Consider the following 20,577-nt stretch of genomic DNA (forward strand, 5'->3'; position numbering starts at 1 on the left):
GCAGTTTGTTTCTGTCGTTCTGTCAGTCACTCAATGAGCCGTGTCAGCTAAAACATTTATAGATCGCTAGGTGAGCTAGTCGAGGAAGCTATCTAAACCTTGTGTTAATCATCATGGACAAATGACTAAATATGCCCAGGGGCCCTGATCTGTAGGAACCCCATGAGTCTCTCCCTCAGATATCACATGCCCAGGGGCCCTGATCTCTAGGAACCCCATGGTCCCCTCACTCAGATATCACATGACCAGGGGCCCTGATCTCTAGGAACCCCATGGTCCCCTCACTCAGATATCACATGACCAGGGGCCCTGATCTCTAGGAACCCCATGAGTCTCTCCCTCAGATATCACATGCCCAGGGGATCCCTGGAATCTCACTCAGGAACCCCATGGGCCCCTCACTCAGATATCACATGCCCAGGGGCCCTGATCTCTAGGAACCCCATGGTCCCCTCACTCAGATATCACATGCCCAGGGGCCCTGATCTCTAGGAACCCCATGAGTCTCTCACTCAGATATCACATTCCCAGGGGCCCTGATCTCTAGGAACCCCATGGGCCCCTCCCTCAGATATCACATGACCAGGGGCCCTGATCTCTAGGAACCCCATGAGTCTCTCCCTCAGATATCACATGCCCAGGGGCCCTGATCTCTAGGAACCCCATGGTCCCCTCACTCAGATATCACATGACCAGGGGCCCTGATCTCTAGGAACCCCATGGTCCCCTCACTCAGATATCACATTCCCAGGGGCCCTGATCTCTAGAAACCCCATGAGTCTCTCCCTCAGATATCACATGCCCAGGGACCCTGATCTCCTGGAACCCCATAGGCCCCTCACTCAGATATCACATGACCAGGGGCCCTGATCTCTAGGAACCCCATGGTCCCCTCACTCAGATATCATATGACCAGGGGCCCTGATCTCTAGGAACCCCATGAGTCTCTCCCTCAGATATCACATGCCCAGGGGCCCTGATCTCTTGGAACCCCGTGTGTGTGTGTGTGTGATATAAAAAACCCTCGTCCTCGTTCAGACATCTGACGGAGGAGCTTCCCATCCGCGATCATTGCCTTGATCAGCTGTTACCATGGCAACCACACATGCCGCCGGCTGTGGGTTAGTCATGTTGGTGAAGGGTTGGTTGCCTCTGGTTACAGTTGCGTTGGTTAACAACACTGACGTGGTTACCCGTAGTTACCCATTGATCATTTCTAATTTGACATATATATATATTGTCCTGGTCATGGTCAGGGTTGTCAGGTTGTCAGGGAGGTACCTAGTCAGTTGTCATGGTTGTCATGGAGATAGAGTATGGAACCTCAGCTATGAGGTTAGACTTTCACATGGAGGACAGGAGGATACCTAGTCAGTTGTCATGGAGATACCTAGTCAGTTGTCATGGAGATACGGTATGGAACCTCAACTATGAGGTTAGACTTTCACACGGAGGACAGGAGGATACCTAGTCAGTTGTCATGGAGATACCTAGTCAGTTGTCATGGAGATACCTAGTCAGTTGTCATGGAGATACGGTATGGAACCTCAACTATGAGGTTAGACTTTCACACGGAGGACAGGAGGATACCTAGTCAGTTGTCATGGAGATACCTAGTCAGTTGTCATGGAGATACCTAGTCAGTTGTACAACTGAATGCATTCATCTGAAATATGTCTTCCGCATTTAACCCAAACCCCTTCTGAATCAGCTTTAGCGTCTCGGGGGGAACTTTGGTCTGCTTTCCCTGAAGCTGGAGAGCACGAGTGGGGTTTTACAGAGCAAGCCAGACAGACTACTAAATAGGGTTGCAAACATTTCCGGGAAACTTTCCCATAATTCCCTGGTTTTCCAGGGATCTTGGTTGCAGGATGTCCAGCTAATTCCCCCGTAAATTCAAGGGATCTTCTAACCAGGATTTCTGGGAAACCAGGGAATTTTGGGGAAGTTACCATAATTTTGCAACCTTAAGAAAAACACATGGAGAGTGTTTAATAATGGACAGTTATAGAGGACAGGAGGTTTAATAATGGACAGTTATAGAGGACAGGAGGTTTAATAATGGACAGTTATAGAGGACAGGAGGTTTAATAATGGACAGTTATAGAGGACAGGAGGTTATAGAGGACAGGAGGTTTAATAATGGGCAGTTATAGAGGACAGGAGGTTTAATAATGGACAGTTATAGAGGACAGGAGGTTTAATAATGGACAGTTATAGAGGACAGGAGGTTATAGAGGACAGGAGGTTTAATAATGGGTAGTTATAGAGGACAGGAGGTTATAGAGGACAGGAGGTTTAATAATGGACAGTTATGGAGGACAGGAGGTTATAGAGGACAGGAGGTTTAATAATGGGCAGTTATAGAGGACAGGAGGTTATAGAGGACAGGAGGTTATAGAGGACAGGAGGTTTAATAATGGACAGTTATAGAGGACAGGAGGTTATAGAGGACAGGAGGTTTAGTAATGGGCAGTTATAGAGGACAGGTGGTTATAGAGGACAGGAGGTTATAGAGGACAGGAGGTTTAATAATGGACAGTTATAGAGTACAGGAGGTTATAGAGGATAGGAGGTTATAGAGGACAGGAGGTTTAATAATGGACAGTTATAGAGGACAGGAGGTTATAGAGGACAGGAGGTTTAATAATGGACAGTTATAGAGGACAGGAGGTTTAATAATGGGTAGTTATAGAGGACAGGAGGTTATAGAGGACAGGAGGTTATAGAGGACAGGAGGTTTAATAATGAGCAGTTATAGAGGACAGGAGGTTTAGTAATGGGCAGTTATAGAGGACAGGAGGTTATAGAGGACAGGAGGTTTAATAATGAGCAGATATAGAGGACAGGAGGTTTAATAATGGGCAGTTATAGAGGACAGGAGGTTATAGAGGACAGGAGGTTATAGAGGACAGGAGGTTTAATAATGAGCAGTTATAGAGGACAGGAGGTTTAGTAATGGGCAGTTATAGAGGACAGGAGGTTTAGTAATGGGCAGTTATAGAGGACAGGAGGTTATAGAGGACAGGAGGTTATAGAGGACAGGAGGTTATAGAGGACAGGAGGTTATAGAGGACAGGAGGTATAATAATGGGCAGTTATAGAGGACAGGAGGTTATAGAGGACAGGAGGTTTAATAATGGACAGTTATAGAGGACAGGAGGTTTAATAATGGACAGTTATAGAGGACAGGAGGTTTAATAATGGGCAGTTATAGAGGACAGGAGGTTATAGAGGACAGGAGGTTATAGAGGACAGGGGGTTTAATAATGGGCAGTTATAGAGGACAGGAGGTTTAGTAATGGGCAGTTATAGTGGACAGGAGGTTATAGAGGACAGGAGGTTATAGAGGACAGGAGGTTATAGAGGACAGGAGGTTATAGAGGACAGGAGGTATAATAATGGGTAGTTATAGAGGACAGGAGGTTTAGTAATGGGTAGTTATAGAGGACAGGAGGTTATAGAGGACAGGAGGTTTAATAATGGACAGTTATAGAGGACAGGAGGTTTAATAATGGACAGTTATAGAGGACAGGAGGTTTAATAATGGGCAGTTATAGAGGACAGGGGGTTTAATAATGGGCAGTTATAGAGGACAGGAGGTTTAGTAATGGGTAGTTATAGAGGACAGGAGGTTATAGAGGACAGGAGGTTATAGAGGACAGGAGGTTTAATAATGGGTAGTTATAGAGGACAGGAGGTTATAGAGGACAGGAGGTTATAGAGGACAGGAGGTTTAATAATGGGCAGTTATAGAGGACAGGAGGTTATAGAGGACAGGAGGTTTAATAATGGGCAGTTATAGAGGACAGGAGGTTTAATAATGGGCAGTTATAGAGGACAGGAGGTTATAGAGGACAGGAGGTTATAGAGGACAGGAGGTTTAATAATGGGCAGTTATAGAGGACAGGAGGTTTAATAATGGGCAGTTATAGAGGACAGGAGGTTTAATAAGGGGCAGTTATAGAGGACAGGAGGTTATAGAGGACAGGAGGTTTAATAATGGGCAGTTATAGAGGACAGGAGGTTTAATAATGGACAGTTATAGAGGACAGGAGGTTTAATAATGGGCAGTTATAGAGGACAGGGGGTTTAATAATGGGCAGTTATAGAGGACAGGAGGTTTAGTAATGGGTAGTTATAGAGGACAGGAGGTTATAGAGGACAGGAGGTTATAGAGGACAGGAGGTTTAATAATGGGCAGTTATAGAGGACAGGAGGTTATAGAGGACAGGAGGTTATAGAGGACAGGAGGTTTAGTAATGGGCAGTTATAGAGGACAGGAGGTTTAGTAATGGGTAGTTATAGAGGACAGGAGGTTTAGTAATGGGCAGTTATAGAGGACAGGAGGTTTAGTAATGGGCAGTTATAGAGGACAGGAGGTTTAGTAATGGGTAGTTATAGAGGACAGGAGGTTTAGTAATGGGTAGTTATAGAGGACAGGAGGTTTAGTAATGGGCAGTTATAGAGGACAGGAGGTTTAGTAATGGGCAGTAGTATATATATCCTTTCTGCTTAAACGTGCTGTGTAGGAATAGAGGACAGGAGGTTATAGAGGACAGGAGGTTTAGTAATGGGTAGTTATAGAGGACAGGAGGTTTAGTAATGGGCAGTTATAGAGGACAGGAGGTATAGAATAGAGCAGGGCTTCGATGTATTCCTTTTTCTTTACTTGTTGTACGACAGCGTTAAATGTCTCTAACAACCAATATCTATATATCAAGCTCTAGAAATATACATCTGTGTGAAATGTTAATTTACAGTATGTCCTGTGAAACCATGTGGTCAGTATTGTAAACCAGCATAGAGAGAGAGAGAGAGAGAGAGAGAGCAGATCTATGTGTTTTAATCGTAGACATAGAATCTCTAAACCGGGACCTAGAACCTCCAATCCGTGTGACAGGTAGACTGGTAGACTCCATGATTTTACACTCCCGTTATGACTGCCAGTACACCCCATTATGACATCATTGACTGGAATGGGGGTGGTGTGTTCTATAGATTCTATGTTCTACTACGGTTGTATTTCTAGGCTGCTGCTGATGATGATCTTTATGTCTCTCTGGACTGATTGAAGGAGAACCTTCCTGCCTGCATGATCTGTTACTATGATTTAAACCAACTGTAGAATAATGAACTATTTATTAGCAGTTAAACAGAGAGTTGGTCCAGTGTGTGTGCTTTTGTATAATATATCTCTAGAATAGTATGCAATACAAATGCTTTTCATGTGCCACAGTATTTTACAGAAAAATATATATATATTCAATAAAATCTTTAAAAAATGACCTGACCTTTTTTTTTGGGGGGGTGTTCTATGGAATGTTTGTGATTCTAGATTCTTTGTTTGTATTGTCCTTTGGAATGTTTGTGATTCTAGATTCTTTGTTTGTATTGTCCTTTGGAATGTTTGTGATTCTAGATTCTTTGTTTGTATTGTCCTTTGGAATGTTTGTGATTCTAGTGTGTGTGTGTGTGTGTGCGTGCGTGCGCGTGCGCGTGTGTGTGATCCTTCTTGATCTAATAATGAAAGCTGATAGGTTGATACGGTCCTCACAACCAGGCTACTGCTAAAAGCACAGATTCACCAGCCAATCAACCCAGGGTCTGTGGAGAGGGGCCGTCTTGTCTTAGGGTGACAGCCAATCAACTATCTTTATGCAGATTTAACCCTTGCAAAGGCTTCTGGGCGGTGACCTACTGTATCCAAGTCCAAATGAATGACTCTTGACCTCTCACGAAACTCATGTCATATATAGTGTCAACTTGTATTTTGATAACGAGGTTTGATATTCCCTGGGGGGTCATTTGAAAATGTGCTTTAAAGAGTTTTAAAACATGAGTCATTATATGTCTTCCTTTCATCACAGTTCTCTGGTTAAATTACATTCTGTGTGTTTTTAACATTCACAGCATCTGTTTAATAATAAAACAATTATTTGAAACAACTACGGAATTTTAGAGTTGAACTGTTCAGACCCAAGTCACCAGTCCAGACCCACATCACCAGTCCAGACCCACATCACCAGTCCCTCCCCACCAGTCCAGACCCACATCACCAGTCCCTCCCCACCAGTCAGACCCACATCACCAGTCCAGACCCACATCACCAGTCCAGACCCACATCACCAGTCCAGACCCACATCACCAGTCCAGACCCACATCACCAGTCCAGACCCACATCACCAGTCCAGACCCACATCACCAGTCCAGACCCACATCACCAGTCCCTCCCCACCAGTCCAGACCCACATCACCAGTCCAGACCCACATCACCAGTCCCTCCCCACCAGTCCAGACCCACATCACCAGTCCAGACCCACATCACCAGTCCAGACCCACATCACCAGTCCCTCCCCACCAGTCCAGACCCACATCACCAGTCCAGACCCACATCACCAGTCCAGACCCACATCACCAGTCCCTCCCCACCAGTACAGACCCACATCACCAGTCCAGACCCACATCACCAGTCCCTCCCCACCAGTCCAGACCCACATCACCAGTCCAGACCCACATCACCAGTCCAGACCCACATCACCAGTCCCTCCCCACCAGTCCAGACCCACATCACCAGTCCAGACCCACATCACCAGTCCAGACCCACATCACCAGTCCCTCCCCACCAGTCCAGACCCACATCACCAGTCCCTCCCCACCAGTACAGACCCACATCACCAGTACAGACCCACATCACCAGTCCAGACCCACATCACCAGTCCAGACCCACATCACCAGTCCCTCCCCACCAGTCCAGACCCACATCACCAGTCCCTCCCCACCAGTACAGACCCACATCACCAGTCCAGACCCACACCACCAGTCCCTCCCCACCAGTCCAGACCCACATCACCAGTCCCTCCCCACCAGTACAGACCCACATCACCAGTACAGACCCACACCACCAGTCCCTCCCCACCAGTACAGACCCACATCACCAGTCCCTCCCCACCAGTCCAGACCCACATCACCAGTCCAGACCCACATCACCAGTCCCTCCCCACCAGTCCAGACCCACATCACCAGTCCCTCCCCACCAGTACAGACAGACAGCCCCTCCTGACTAGCCCATTACAACATCAACCATTCTAGCGGGTTCGGAACATTGTAGTTGTCATACCGACACTGAACCCCCTTTATGAGTAGTCATATTAACATACAACTCCTGGGTGTGTTATTTACATCCTATACGGAAGTCCCCCCCCCTCATAATTCACAAGATTTGATTGATAGTTTGATAGAAGCCATCTTGTATAAACTATTGGAGGGAAATAAGCAGGAAAAGAGGGAATCTTACAACCAGATTTTCTGGAAAAACAGGGAATTTATTGAGAAAGTTCCAAGAATTTAGCAACCCTAGTGTTAGCAACTTATGTTATTCTTTAATAACACAGACTCCTAAGCAATTCAGGGGGAGAAAAATAGGTTTATTCAAGTAGGACAAATCATACCGGGAGGTAGATGGTCATTCTCCCCTGTCCTCAGTGATTCTCTCCTCAGTGATTCTGTCCTCAGTGATTCTCTCCTCAGTGATTCTCTCCTCAGTGATTCTCTCCTCAGTGATTCTCCCCTCAGTGATTCTCTCCTCAGTGATTCTGCCCTCAGTGATTCTCTCCTGTGATTCTCTCCTCAGTGATTCTCTCCTCAGTGATTCTCTCCTCAGTGATTCTCCCATCAGTCATTCTCCCCTGTCCTCAGTGATTCTCTCCTCAGTGATTCTCTCCTCAGTGATTCTCTCCTCAGTGATTCTCTCCTGAGTGATTCTCTCCTGAGTGATTCTCTCCTCAGTGATTCTCTCCTCAGTGATTCTCTCCTCAGTGATTCTCTCCTCAGTGATTCTCTCCTCAGTGATTCTCTCCTCAGTGATTCTCTCCTCGGTGATTCTCTCTTCAGTGATTCTCTCCTCAGTGATTCTCTCCTCAGTGATTCTCTCCTCGGTGATTCTCTCCTCAGTGATTCTCTCCTCAGTGATTCTCTCCTGTGATTCTCTCTCCACAGAACAAAGGAACAGGATGTCGTTTTATAAACCCTGCCCTAGCCAGTGGTTGACCAATTAGAATCCCTTGCAATAGAACTAGCCAATGGCCAAAGAACAAGCATCCTATTTCAGAAAATATATTCCTCCCATGTCTCTGAACTGTTGTTCATTAATTCCCCATTAAAGAAAAACCATTGATCGTTAGTTACTCTATTGACTCTCGTACTCTTGACCTCTCGTACTCTTGACCTCTCGTACTCTGTCTCTGCGTTGTGTATTTATCTTTGTCATATTCTTACACGAGCAGTGTGTGTGTGTGTGTGTGTGTGTGTGTGTGTGTGTGTGTGTGTGTGTGTGTGTGTGTGTGTGTGTGTGTGTGTGTGTGTGTGTGTGTGTGTGTGTGTGTGTGTGTGTGTGTGTGTGTGTGTGTGTGTGTGTGTGTGTCGATGTGGTGTGTAGAATACAGGCTGACTGCAGCTAGGAGAGGAGAGGAGAGGAGAGGAGAGGAGAGGAGAGGAGAGGAGAGGAGAGGAGAGGAGAGGAGAGGAGAGGAGAGGAGGAGAGGAGAGGAGAGGAGAGGAGAGGGGAGATGGTCTGACATCTTATAGATGGACCTGGTGAGATGGTCCTGGGAGATGGTCCTGGTGAGGTCTGATAACTTATAGAGAGGAGAGGGACCATGATCCATGGTCCTGGTGATAATATTTCATGGTCTGACATCTTATAGATCATAACATGGACCTGGTGATAACTTATAGATCATAACATGGTCCTGGTGATAACTTATAGATCATAACATGGTCCTGGTGCAGGTCTGATAACTTATAGATCATAACATGGTCCTGGTGATAACTTATAGATCATAACATGGTCCTGGTTATAACTAATAGATCATAACATGGTCCTGCTGATAACTTATAGATCATAACATGGTCCTGGTGCAGGTCTGATAACTTATAGATCATGACATGGTCCTGCTGATAACTTATAGATCATAACATGGTCCTGATGATAACTTATAGATCATAACATGGTCCTGATGATAACTTATAGATCATAACATGGTCCTGATGATAACTTATAGATCATAACATGGTCCTGGTGCAGGTCTGATAACTTATAGATCATAACATGGTCCTGGTAACATGGTCTGGTGATAACTTATAGATCATAACATGGTCCTGGTGATAACTTATAGATCATAACATGGTCCTGGTGATAACTTATAGATCATAACATGGTCCTGGTGATAACTTATAGATCATAACATGGTCCTGGTGATAACTTATAGATCATAACATGGTCCTGGTGATAACATGGTCCTGGTGATGACTTATAGATCATAACATGGTCCTGGTGATAACTTATAGATCATAACATGGTCCTGGTGATAACTTATAGATCATAACATGGTCCTGGTGCAGGTCTGATAACTTATAGATCATAACATGGTCCTGGTGATAACTTATAGATCATAACATGGTCCTGGTGATAACTTATAGATCATAACATGGTCCTGGTGATAACTTATAGATCATAACATGGTCCTGGTGATAACTTATAGATCATAACATGGTCCTGGTGATAACTTATAGATCATAACATGGTCCTGGTGCAGGTCTGATAACTTATAGATCATAACATGGTCCTGCTGATAACTTATAGATCATAACATGGTCCTGATGATAACTTATAGATCATAGCATGGTCCTGGTGATGACTTATAGATCATAACATGGTCCTGGTGCAGGTCTGATAACTTATAGATCATAACATGGTCCTGGTGATAACTTATAGATCATAACATGGTCCTGGTGATAACTTATAGATCATAACATGGTCCTGGTGATAACTTATAGATCATAACATGGTCCTGGTGATAACTTATAGATCATAACATGGTCCTGGTGATAACTTATAGATCATAACATGGTCCTGATGATAACTTATAGATCATAGCATGGTCCTGGTGATAACTTATAGATCATAACATGGTCCTGGTGATAACTTATAGATCATAACATGGTCCTGGTGATAACTTATAGATCATAACATGGTCCTGGTGATAACTTATAGATCATAACATGGTCCTGGTGATAACTTATAGATCATAACATGGTCCTGGTGATAACTTATAGATCATAACATGGTCTATTTTATATCCTCTTCAATCCCCCTGTGTGTGTTATTGTGTGTGTGTGTGTGTGTGTGTGTGTGTGTGTGTGTGTGTGTGTGTGTGTGTGTGTGTGTGTGTGTGTGTGTGTGTGTGTGTGTGTGTGTGTGTGTGTGTGTGTGTGTGCGTGCGTGCGTGCGTGCGTGCGTGCGTGCGTGCGTGTTACAGTTGTGGGCTATAGCATTAGCAGTAGGAAAGAGCAGTGAGTCTTGGGGCTAATTAATTTTGAACGTGGCAAATGAAAGCCAGTTGGTGCAGCACACACACACACACACACACACACACACACACACACACATCTCTTATCAACCCAAAACAGGGCAGCGTTTGATTCTGCTGTTCGCTCTCCCTCTCTCTCTCGCTTCCCTCCTCTCCTCTTTCCTCCCTCTCCTCTTTCCTCCCTCTCCTCCGCTGACATCAGCTCGTCTCCCACTAATCCTCCCATTCCTGAAAAGCCCACGGTCACAGAAGGTGGGAGGGAGGGGGGGAGGGAGGGAGAGAGGGGGAAATTAACGAATCACAAACACATTTCCGAATTAAAGCCGTTGTCTGTAGAATGCAGTGGAGTGAAGGGGAAAGTTTTCTAGTCTCTAACACTTTTCCATCTCAACCATGGACCCTTAGTCTCTCTTCCGCTCTCTCTCTCTTGCTCTCTTCCTCTTTCCCTCTCCCTCTCCCTCTCCCTCTCTCTCTGTCTCTATCTCTCTTTCTCTCTCTATCTCTCTCCCACTCCCTCTCTCTCTCTTTCTCTCTCCCTCTCCCTCTCTCTCTCTTTCTCTCTGTGTCTCTCTATCTCTGTTTCTCTCTCTGTCTCTTTCTGTATCCCTCTTTCCTTATCTTTCACCACTATGAGCTCTGCCTAACCTAGTGGGGCCAGTGTTCTGGCTAGGCCTCACTCAGACCAGGGACTCTAGTGGATGTCCTGCCCAGCTACCCGCACCAGAGATGGGGCTGGGGTGCAGGTCTGGTTAGGCCTCAGACCAGGGACTCTAGTGGATGTTCTGCCCAGCTACCAGGACCAGAGATTGGGCTGGGGTGCAGGTCTGGTTAGGCCTCAGACCAGGGACTCTAGTGGATGTTCTGCCCAGCTACCCGCACCAGAGATGGGGCTGGGGTGCAGGTCTGGTTAGGCCTCAGACCAGGGACTCTAGTGGATGTTCTGCCCAGCTACCAGGACCAGAGATGGGGCTGGGGTGCAGGTCTGGTTAGGCCTCAGACCAGGGACTCTAGTGGATGTTCTGCCCAGCTACCAGGACCAGAGATGGGGCTGGGGTGCAGGTCTGGTTAGGCCTCAGACCAGGGACTCTAGTGGATGTCCTGCCCAGCTACCAGGACCAGAGATGGGGCTGGGGTGCAGGTCTGGTTAGGCCTCAGACCAGGGACTCTAGTGGATGTCCTGCCCAGCTACCAGGACCAGAGATGGGCTGGTGAACATCCTATGGGAGGATTAACAGAAGGTAGGAGAAGTTGTGTTCTTCTCGACGAAGCATCTCCTGTCCTCTCTCTGTTTCTACACCAGCACACATATCCTCTGCGGCTGTAGTTTCAGTATGTCTGGTTCTCTATATATCTGTCTGGTTCTCTATATATCTGTCTGGTTCTCTATATATCTGTCTGCTTCTCTATATATCTGTCTGGTTCTCTATATATCTGTCTGGTTCTCTATATCTCTGTCTGGTTCTCTATATCTCTGTCTGGTTCTCTATATATCTGTCTGGTTCTCTATATATCTGTCTGGTTCTCTATATATCTCTGTCTGGCTCTCTATATATCTCTGTCTGGTTCTCTATATATCTCTGTCTGGCTCTCTATATATCTCTGTCTGGCTCTCTATATATCTCTGTCTGGTTCTCTATATATCTGTCTGGTTCTCTATATATCTCTGTCTGGTTCTCTATATATCTGTCTGGTTCTCTATATATCTGTCTGGTTCTCTATATATCTGTCTGGTTCTCTATATATCTCTGTCTGGCTCTCTATATATCTCTGTCTGGTTCTCTATATATATCTGTCTGGTTCTCTATGTATCTCTGTGTCTGGTTCTCTATATCTCTGTCTGGTTCTCTATATATCTCTGTCTGGTTCTCTATATATCTCTGTGTCTGGTTCTCTATATATCTGTCTGGTTCTCTATATCTCTGTCTGGTTCTCTATATCTCTGTCTGGTTCTCTATATATCTGTCTGGTTCTCTATATATATCTGTCTGGTTCTCTATATATCTCTGTGTCTGGTTCTCTATATATCTGTCTGGTTCTCTATATCTCTGTCTGGTTCTCTATATATCTGTCTGGTTCTCTATATATCTCTGTCTGGTTCTCTATATCTCTGTCTGGTTCTCTATATATCTCTGTCTGGTTCTCTATATATCTCTGTCTGGTTCTCTATATATCTCTGTCTGGTTCTCTATATATCTCTGTCTGGTTCTCTATATATCTCTGTCTGGTTCTCTATATATATCTGTCTGGTTCTCTATATATCTCTGTCTGGTTCTCTATATATCTCTGTCTGGTTCTCTATATATCTGTCTGGTTCTCTATATATCTGTCTGGTTCTCTATATATATCTGTCTGGTTCTCTATATATCTCTGTCTGGTTCTCTATATATCTCTGTCTGGTTCTCTATATATCTGTCTGGTTCTCTATATATCTGTCTGGTTCTCTATATATCTCTGTCTGGTTCTCTATATATCTGTCTGGTTCTCTATATATCTCTGTCTGGTTCTCTATATATCTCTGTGTCTGGTTCTCTATATATCTCTGTCTGGTTCTCTATATATCTGTCTGGTTCTCTATATATCTCTGTCTGGTTCTCTATATATCTCTGTCTGGTTCTCTATATATATCTGTCTGGTTCTCTATATATCTCTGTCTGGTTCTCTATATATCTCTGTCTGTTTCTCTATATATCTCTGTCTGGTTCTCTATATATCTCTGTCTGGTTCTCTATATATATCTGTCTGGTTCTCTATATATCTCTGTCTGGTTCTCTATATATCTCTGTCTGGTTCTCTATATATATCTGTGTAGTTTCTGCCTGAATCTATCTGGTTATCTGTATTCTACAGTATCTCTGTGTCTATCTGGTTATCTGTGTTCTACAGTATCTCTGTGTAGTTTCTGCCTGTATCTATCTGGTTATCTATATTCTACAGTATCTCTGTGTAGTTTCTGCCTGTATCTATCTGGTTATCTCTATTCTACAGTATCTCTTTGTAGTTTCTGCCTGTATCTATCTGGTTATCTCTATTCTACAGTATCTCTGTGTCTATCTGGTTATCTATATTCTACAGTATCTCTGTGTAGTTTCTGCCTGTATCTATCTGGTTATCTCTATTCTACAGTATCTCTGTGTAGTTTCTGCCTGAATCTATCTGGTTATCTCTATTCTACAGTATCTCTGTGTCTATCTGGTTATCTCTATTCTACATTATCTCTGTGTAGTTTCTGCCTGAATCTGTCTGGTTATCTCTATTCTACATAGATTCTGTATCTCTGTGTGGTTTCTGGTCTCTACTCTATCGTATCTCTCTCTCCAGTTCCCTGTACTCTGTACACTCTCTCTGACTGTCGTCTGACTGTATCTCTCTCCAGTTCCCTGTACTCTGTACACTCTCTCTGACTGTCGTCTGACTGTATCTTTCTCTGACTGTAGTCTGACTGTATCTCTCTCTGACTGTCGTCAGACTGTATCTCTCTCCAGTTCCCTGTACTCTGTACACTCTCTCTGACTGTCGTCTGACTGTATCTCTCTCCAGTTCCCTATACTCTGTACACTCTCTCTGACTGTCGTCTGACTGTATCTCTCTCCAGTTCCCTGTACTCTGTACACTCTCTCTGACTGTCGTCTGACTGTATCTCTCTCCAGTTCCCTGTACTCTGTACACTCTCTCTGACTGTCGTCTGACTGTATCTTTCTCTGACTGTAGTCTGACTGTATCTCTCTCTGACTGTCGTCTGACTGTATCTCTCTCCAGTTCCCTGTACTCTGTACACTCTCTCTGACTGTCGTCTGACTGTATCTTTCTCTGACTGTAGTCTGACTGTATCTCTCTTCCTCCCTCCATCTCTCTCTCCCTCCCTCCATCTCTCTCTCTCCCTCCATCTATCTCTCTTCCTCCATCTATCTCTCTTCCTCACTCCATCTATCTCTCTTCCTCACTCCATCTCTCTCTCTCGCTCCTTCCATCTCTCTCTCGCTCCATCTCTCTCTCTCCCCTTCCATCTCTCTCTCTCTCCCTCCATCTCTCTCTCTCTCCCTCCATCTCTCTCTCTCCCTCCCTCCATCTCTCTCCCTCCCTCCATCTCTCTCCCTCCCTCCATCTCTCTCTCCCTCCATCTCTCTCTATCCTTCCCTACATCTCTCTCCCTCCCTCCATCTCTCTCCCTCCCTCCATCTCTCTCTCTCCCTCCCTCCATCTCTCTCTCTCCCTCCCTCCATCTCTCTCCCTCCCTCCATCTCTCTCTCCCTCCATCTCTCTCTCGCGCTCCCTCCATCTCTCTCTCTCCCTCCCTACATCTCCCTCCCTCCATCTCTCTCCCTCCCTCCATCTCTCTCTCTCCCTCCATCTCTCTCTCGCGCTCCCTCCATCTCTCTCTCCCTCCCTACATCTCTCTCCCTCCCTACACCTCTCTCCCTTTCTCCATCTCTCTCCCTCCCTCCATCTCTTGCTCCCTACATCTCTCTCTCTCCCTCCCTCCATCTCTCTCCCTCCCTCCATCTCTCTCTCTCTCCATCTCTCTCTCACGCTCCCTCCATCTCTCTCTCCCTCCCTACATCTCTCTCCCTCCCTACATCTCTCTCCCTCCCTCCATCTCTCTCCCTTCCTCCATCTCTCGCTCCCTCCATCTCTCTCTCTCCCTCCCTCCATCTCTCTCCCTCCCTCCATCTCTCTCTCTCTCTCCATCTCTCTCTCGCGCTCCCTCCATCTCTCTCTCTCCCTCCCTACATCTCTCTCCCTCCCTCCCTCCATCTCTCTCTCTCCCTCCATCTCTCTCTCTCTCTCCCTCCATCTCTCTCTCGCGCTCCCTCCATCTCTCCCTCCCTACATCTCTCTCCCTCCCTCCATCTCTCTCCCTCCCTCCATCTCTCGCTCCCTCCATCTCTCCCTCTCCCTCCCTCCATCTCTCCCTCTCCCTCCCTCCATCTCTCCCTCTCTGTCTCTTTGTCTATCTTAGAGGATGCTCTAGTTCTCCCGCCCCCATGCCCCCTAGGCTCCTGGCACAGAGGACAGGAACAGCACAACCATCCCCTTTCTTTCTCTCCCTCCCCCTTGTCTCTCTATAGGTTATTATACAACTCCACTACACCATCCTGCTGTCTTCCACCAGTCCACCACTGTCACCACAATGTCATGCACCATCAATGAACTATGTTTTAATATTGACAATACTCTCTTTTCTCTCCCTCATCCCTCCTCTCTCTCTCTCCCCTCCCTCCTCTCTCTCTCTTCCCTCCCCCTTCTCTCTCTCTTCCCTCCCTCCCTCCTCTCTTCTCTCTCTCCCCTCCCTCCTCTCTCTTCCCTCCATCCTCTCTTCTCTCTCTCCCCTCCCTCCTCTCTCTTCCTTACCCCTCCTCTCTCCCCTCCCTCCTCTCTCTCTTCCCTCCTCTCTCTCTCTTCCCTCCCCCTCCTCTCTCTCTCTCCCCTCCCCCTCCTCTCTCTCTCTCTCTCTCTCTCTTCCCTCCCCCTCCTCTCTCTCTCTCCCCTCCCTCCTCTCTCTTCCTTACCCCTCCTCTCTCCCCTCCCTCCTCTCTCTCTTCCCTCCCTCCTCTCTCTCTCCCCTCCCCCTCCTCTCTCTCTCTCTTCCCTCCCTCCTCTCTCTCTCTTCCCTCCCTCCTCTCTCTCTCCCCTCCCCCTCCTCTCTCTCTCTGTCCCCGTCATTCTCTGGAACAGAAGAGTAACAAGGACACGTGTAACTTTGATAAAGAATTCACTAAGATGCCAGTGGATTTGACTCCTACAGATAAACTGTTTATAATGAACCTGGACCAAGACGAGTTTCTGGGATTCTCCTACACCAACCCTGAATACCCCTCTGATGAGATGACCAGGGAGGAAGAGGAGGAGGAGGAGGAAGGACAGAGCTAAGACACACACACACACCCTGAATACCCCTCTGATGAGGTGACCAGGGAGGAAGAGGAGGAGGAGGAAGGACAGAGCTAAGACACACACACACACCCTGAATACCCCTCTGATGAGGTGACCAGGGAGGAAGAGGAGGAGGAGGAGGAAGGACAGAGCTAAGACACACACACACACCCTGAATACCCCTCTGATGAGGTAACCAGGGAGGAAGAGGAGGAGGAGGAAGAACAGAGCTAAGACACACACACCCTGAATACCCCTCTGATGAGGTGACCAGGGAGGAAGAGGAGGAGGAGGAGGAAGGACAGAGCTAAGACACACATACACACACCCTGAATACCCCTCTGATGAGGTAACCAGGGAGGAAGAGGAGGAGGAGGAAGGACAGAGCTAAGACACACACACACAAACACACATAGGAAAATCAACTCTCCTTCCCTCCCTCTCTCTTGTTTTCTGTCTAATCCCTCGTTCTGACGGCTTCTCTCCTGGAGTTTCGTTTGGTGTGATGTCACAGGGTTGGTAATGCGGCAAGACACACACACACACACACACACACACACACACACACACACACACACACACACACACACACACACACACACACACACACACACACACACACACACACACACACACACACACACACACACACACACACACACACACACACACACAACACACCCACTCAGTAAGTGAGGAATGGTTCTGACTCCCCCCCAGTGAGCCATTTCAGAAGCACAAACAGCAACAATACTTCCTTCCTCAGTTGTTCATTAATTAATACATGTATTTATTCATTAATTAAGATTGTTATTTAGTTATTTAGTTATTTATTAATTAATTAATTTCGTTATTTATTTAGTTAGTGTTCTATTTATTTAGTTATTTAGTTATGTATTTATTAATTAATTTAGTTATTTAGTATTTTTTCTCATTTTGTGGGATCTAAATCAGAGAAAGCTGTGTGTGTGTGTGTGTGTGTGTGTGTGTGTGTGTGTGTGTGTGTGTGTGTGTGTGTGTGTGTGTGTGTGTGTGTGTGTGTGTGTGTGTGTGTGTGTGTGTGTGTGTGTGTGTGTGTGTGTGTCGCTGGCTTACACTAATTAGCTCCAACTCAAAGGAATAATATAAGCCTACAGTCGTATGGCTTCTACAGGACATTACTGTAAAATCAGAGGAATAATATAAGCCTACAGTCGTATGGCTTCTACAGGACATTACTGTAAAATCAGAGGAATAATATAAGCCTACAGTCGTATGGCTTCAACATGACATTACTGTAAAATCAGAGGAATAATATGGGCCTACAGTCGTATGGCTTCTACAGGACATTACTGTAAAATCAGAGGAATAATATAAGCCTACAGTCGTATGGCTTCTACAGGACATTACTGTATAAAGTCTGAACGCCCTCCACATCCCTTTACCCCTCCTCTCTCTCTCTTCGCCTCCCTCCTCTCTCTCTCTTCGCCCCCCTCCTCTCTCTCCCCTCCCTCCTCTCTCTCCCCTCCCTCCCTCCTCTCTCTCTCTCTCTTCCCTCCCCCTTCTCTCTCTCTTCCCTCCCTCCCTCCTCTCTTCTCTCTCTCCCCTCCCTCCTCTCTCTCTCCTCCCTCCTCTCTCTCCCCTCCCTCCTCTCTCTCTTCCCTCCCTCCTCTCTTCTCTCTTTACCCTGAGGTTAATGCCGATGGGTCATATGCAATAAGTCACAGCGTAGTGTTGTTTATATATGTATATAATGCAAATTAATTACTTATAAATCATACAATGTCATTTTCTGGGTTTTTGTTTTAGATTCCGTCTCTCACAGTTGAAGTGTACCTATGATAAAAATTACAGACCTCTACATACTTTGTGAGTGGGAAAACTTGCAAAATCGGCAGTGTATCAAATTCTTGTTCTCCACACTGTGTGTATATATATATATATATATATATATATATATATATATATATATATATATATATACACGGTACCAGTCAAAAGTTTGGCCACACCTACTCATTCAAGGGTTTTTCTTTATTTTTACTGTTTTCTCTCTATATATCTCTGGAACTCCTTCCAGACTGTTGGAAAAGCATTCCAGGTGAAGCTGGTGGAGAGAATGTCAAGAGTGTGCAACACTTGTTATCAAAGGCAAAGAATGGGTAGCTACTTTGAAGAATCTAAAATATATTTTTTTATTTTTTGTAACACTTTAGTTGTTGTTGTTGGTTACTACATGATTCCATACTACTTTGAAGAATCTAAAATATATTTTTTGTGTTTTTTGTAACACTTTAGTTGTTGTTGTTGGTTACTACATGATTCCATACGTGTTATTTCATCGTTTTGATGTCTTCACTGTTATTCTACAATGTAGACAATAGTGTAAAAAAACAACAACACTTTAATGAGGAGGTGTGGCCAAACTGTTTAATGAGGAGGTGTGGCCAAACTGTTTAATGAGGAGGTGTGGCCAAACTGTTTAATGAGGAGGTGTGGCCAAACTGTTTAATGAGGAGGTGTGGCCAAACTGTTTAATGGGGAGGTGTGGCCTAATTGTTTTAATGAGTAGGTGTGGCCAAACTGTTTTAATGAGGAGGTGTGGCCAAACTGTTTTAATGAGGAGGTGTGGCCAAACTGTTTTAATGAGGAGGTGTGGCCAAACTGTTTAATGAGGAGGTGTGGCCAAACTGTTTAATGAGGAGGTGTGGCCAAACTGTTTTAATGAGGAGGTGTGGCCAAACTGTTTTAATGAGGAGGTGTGGCCAAACGTTTGACTGGTACTGTATGTGGATATACACAGTGATAGTCAGTGACTAACACAATATAAACTAGTCTTATTTATTAAATAGTTATTTATGTAGTATAACAGTGACTAACACAATATAAACTAGTCTTATGTATTAAAATAGTTATTTATGTAGTATAACAGTGACTAACACAATATAAACTAGTCTTATTTATTAAAATAGTTATTTATGTAGTATAACAGTGACTAACACAATATAAACTAGTCTTATGTATTAAAATAGTTATTTATGTAGTATAACAGTGACTAACACAATATAAACTAGTCTTATGTATTAAATATTTATGTAGTATAACAGTGACTAACACAATATAAACTAGTCTTATGTATTAAATATTTATGTAGTATAACAGTGACTAACACAATATAAACTAGTCTTATATATTAAGGCAGAGCTGTGTAAGGGGAGGAGACTTGACATTTAAAGGTGATTTCCCCATATATCCGACATGTGCAGCATTTACTATTAAGGCAGGTGGGACATTACCTTTAACAGGGGCTGAGCTGAAAGGGGACTGTGGGATTGATACCAGCCATCACTGCATTACAACAACCAACTAGCAGCCTTGTGTGTGTGTGTGTGTGTGTGTGTGTGTGTGTGTGTGTGTGTGTGTGTGTGTGTGTGTGTGTGTGTGTGTGTGTGTGTGTGTGTGTGTGTGTGTGTGTGTGTGTGTGTGTGTGTGTGTGTGTGTGTGTGTGTGTGTGTGTGTGTGTGTGTGTTTTAAATATATGTTCTATGAAAGGTATAGGTCCAGTTGTCTTGTGGTTTCTCAGCTCTAGGCTAAACACATAGGATGTGTGTATATAGTTAATCAGACCATAGTAACATAGGAGTATTGTAGGCTCTAGGCTAAACACATAGGATGTGTGTATATAGTTAATCAGACCATAGTAACATAGGAGTACTGTAGGCTCTAGGCTAAACACATAGGATGTGTGTATATAGTTAATCAGACCATAGTAACATAGGAGTACTGTAGGCTCTAGGCTAAACACATAGGATGTGTATATAGTTAATCAGACCATAGTAACATAGGAGTACTGTATTCTGTGGTGTAGAGCATCGCTGTGATACTACGCTTCAATATGGGTTCATCAGAGCTTAGTGATGTTGTGTTGATGCTACCATGTACACCTAAATAAATATGCATTAGGTTAGTAGTAAGATAAGCAATGCTTTAAATGTATGATCTATCAATAGGAATCAAAGGTGTGTTTAGTTATTGACTACGATGTTACATTGTCCATCTGATTCTAATTATAGAACTGATTCTAATTATAGAATACATTCTCATTCTAAATCTGATTGTAATTCTAGAACTGATTCTAATTCTGGAACTGATTCTAATTCTGGAACTGATTCTAATTATAGAAATGATTCTAATTATAGAATACATTCTCATTCTAAATCTGATTGTAATTCTAGAACTGATTGTATTTCTAGAAATTATTCTAATTCTATTCTATTATATTCTATTTTATAGAAATTATTCTAATTCTACAGCTATACTGAGCAGTTGTGTTTTGTGACAAAAGCGCACATTTTTA

At 44.6% G+C, this 20,577-nt stretch overlaps 1 long non-coding RNA gene across 6 annotated transcripts; it reads left to right on the forward strand.

The window, feature by feature from the left end:
* Positions 1 to 1,099: 1,099 nt before the first annotated feature.
* On the forward strand, positions 1,100 to 2,996 carry LOC124025279. 6 transcript variants are annotated; one of them, XR_006837162.1, is made up of 4 exons: positions 1,100 to 1,277; positions 1,310 to 2,053; positions 2,329 to 2,624; positions 2,772 to 2,996. It is a non-coding gene; the product is annotated as an uncharacterized LOC124025279 (long non-coding RNA). The 6 variants fall into 6 exon arrangements; XR_006837161.1 differs by having other exon boundaries at positions 1,100 to 2,053; XR_006837163.1 differs by having other exon boundaries at positions 1,100 to 2,036; positions 2,280 to 2,624.
* Positions 2,997 to 20,577: the final 17,581 nt, after the last annotated feature.

This window comes from Oncorhynchus gorbuscha, unplaced genomic scaffold, assembly GCF_021184085.1.
Source record: "Oncorhynchus gorbuscha isolate QuinsamMale2020 ecotype Even-year unplaced genomic scaffold, OgorEven_v1.0 Un_scaffold_2212, whole genome shotgun sequence".
Classification (NCBI taxonomy): domain Eukaryota; kingdom Metazoa; phylum Chordata; class Actinopteri; order Salmoniformes; family Salmonidae; genus Oncorhynchus; species Oncorhynchus gorbuscha.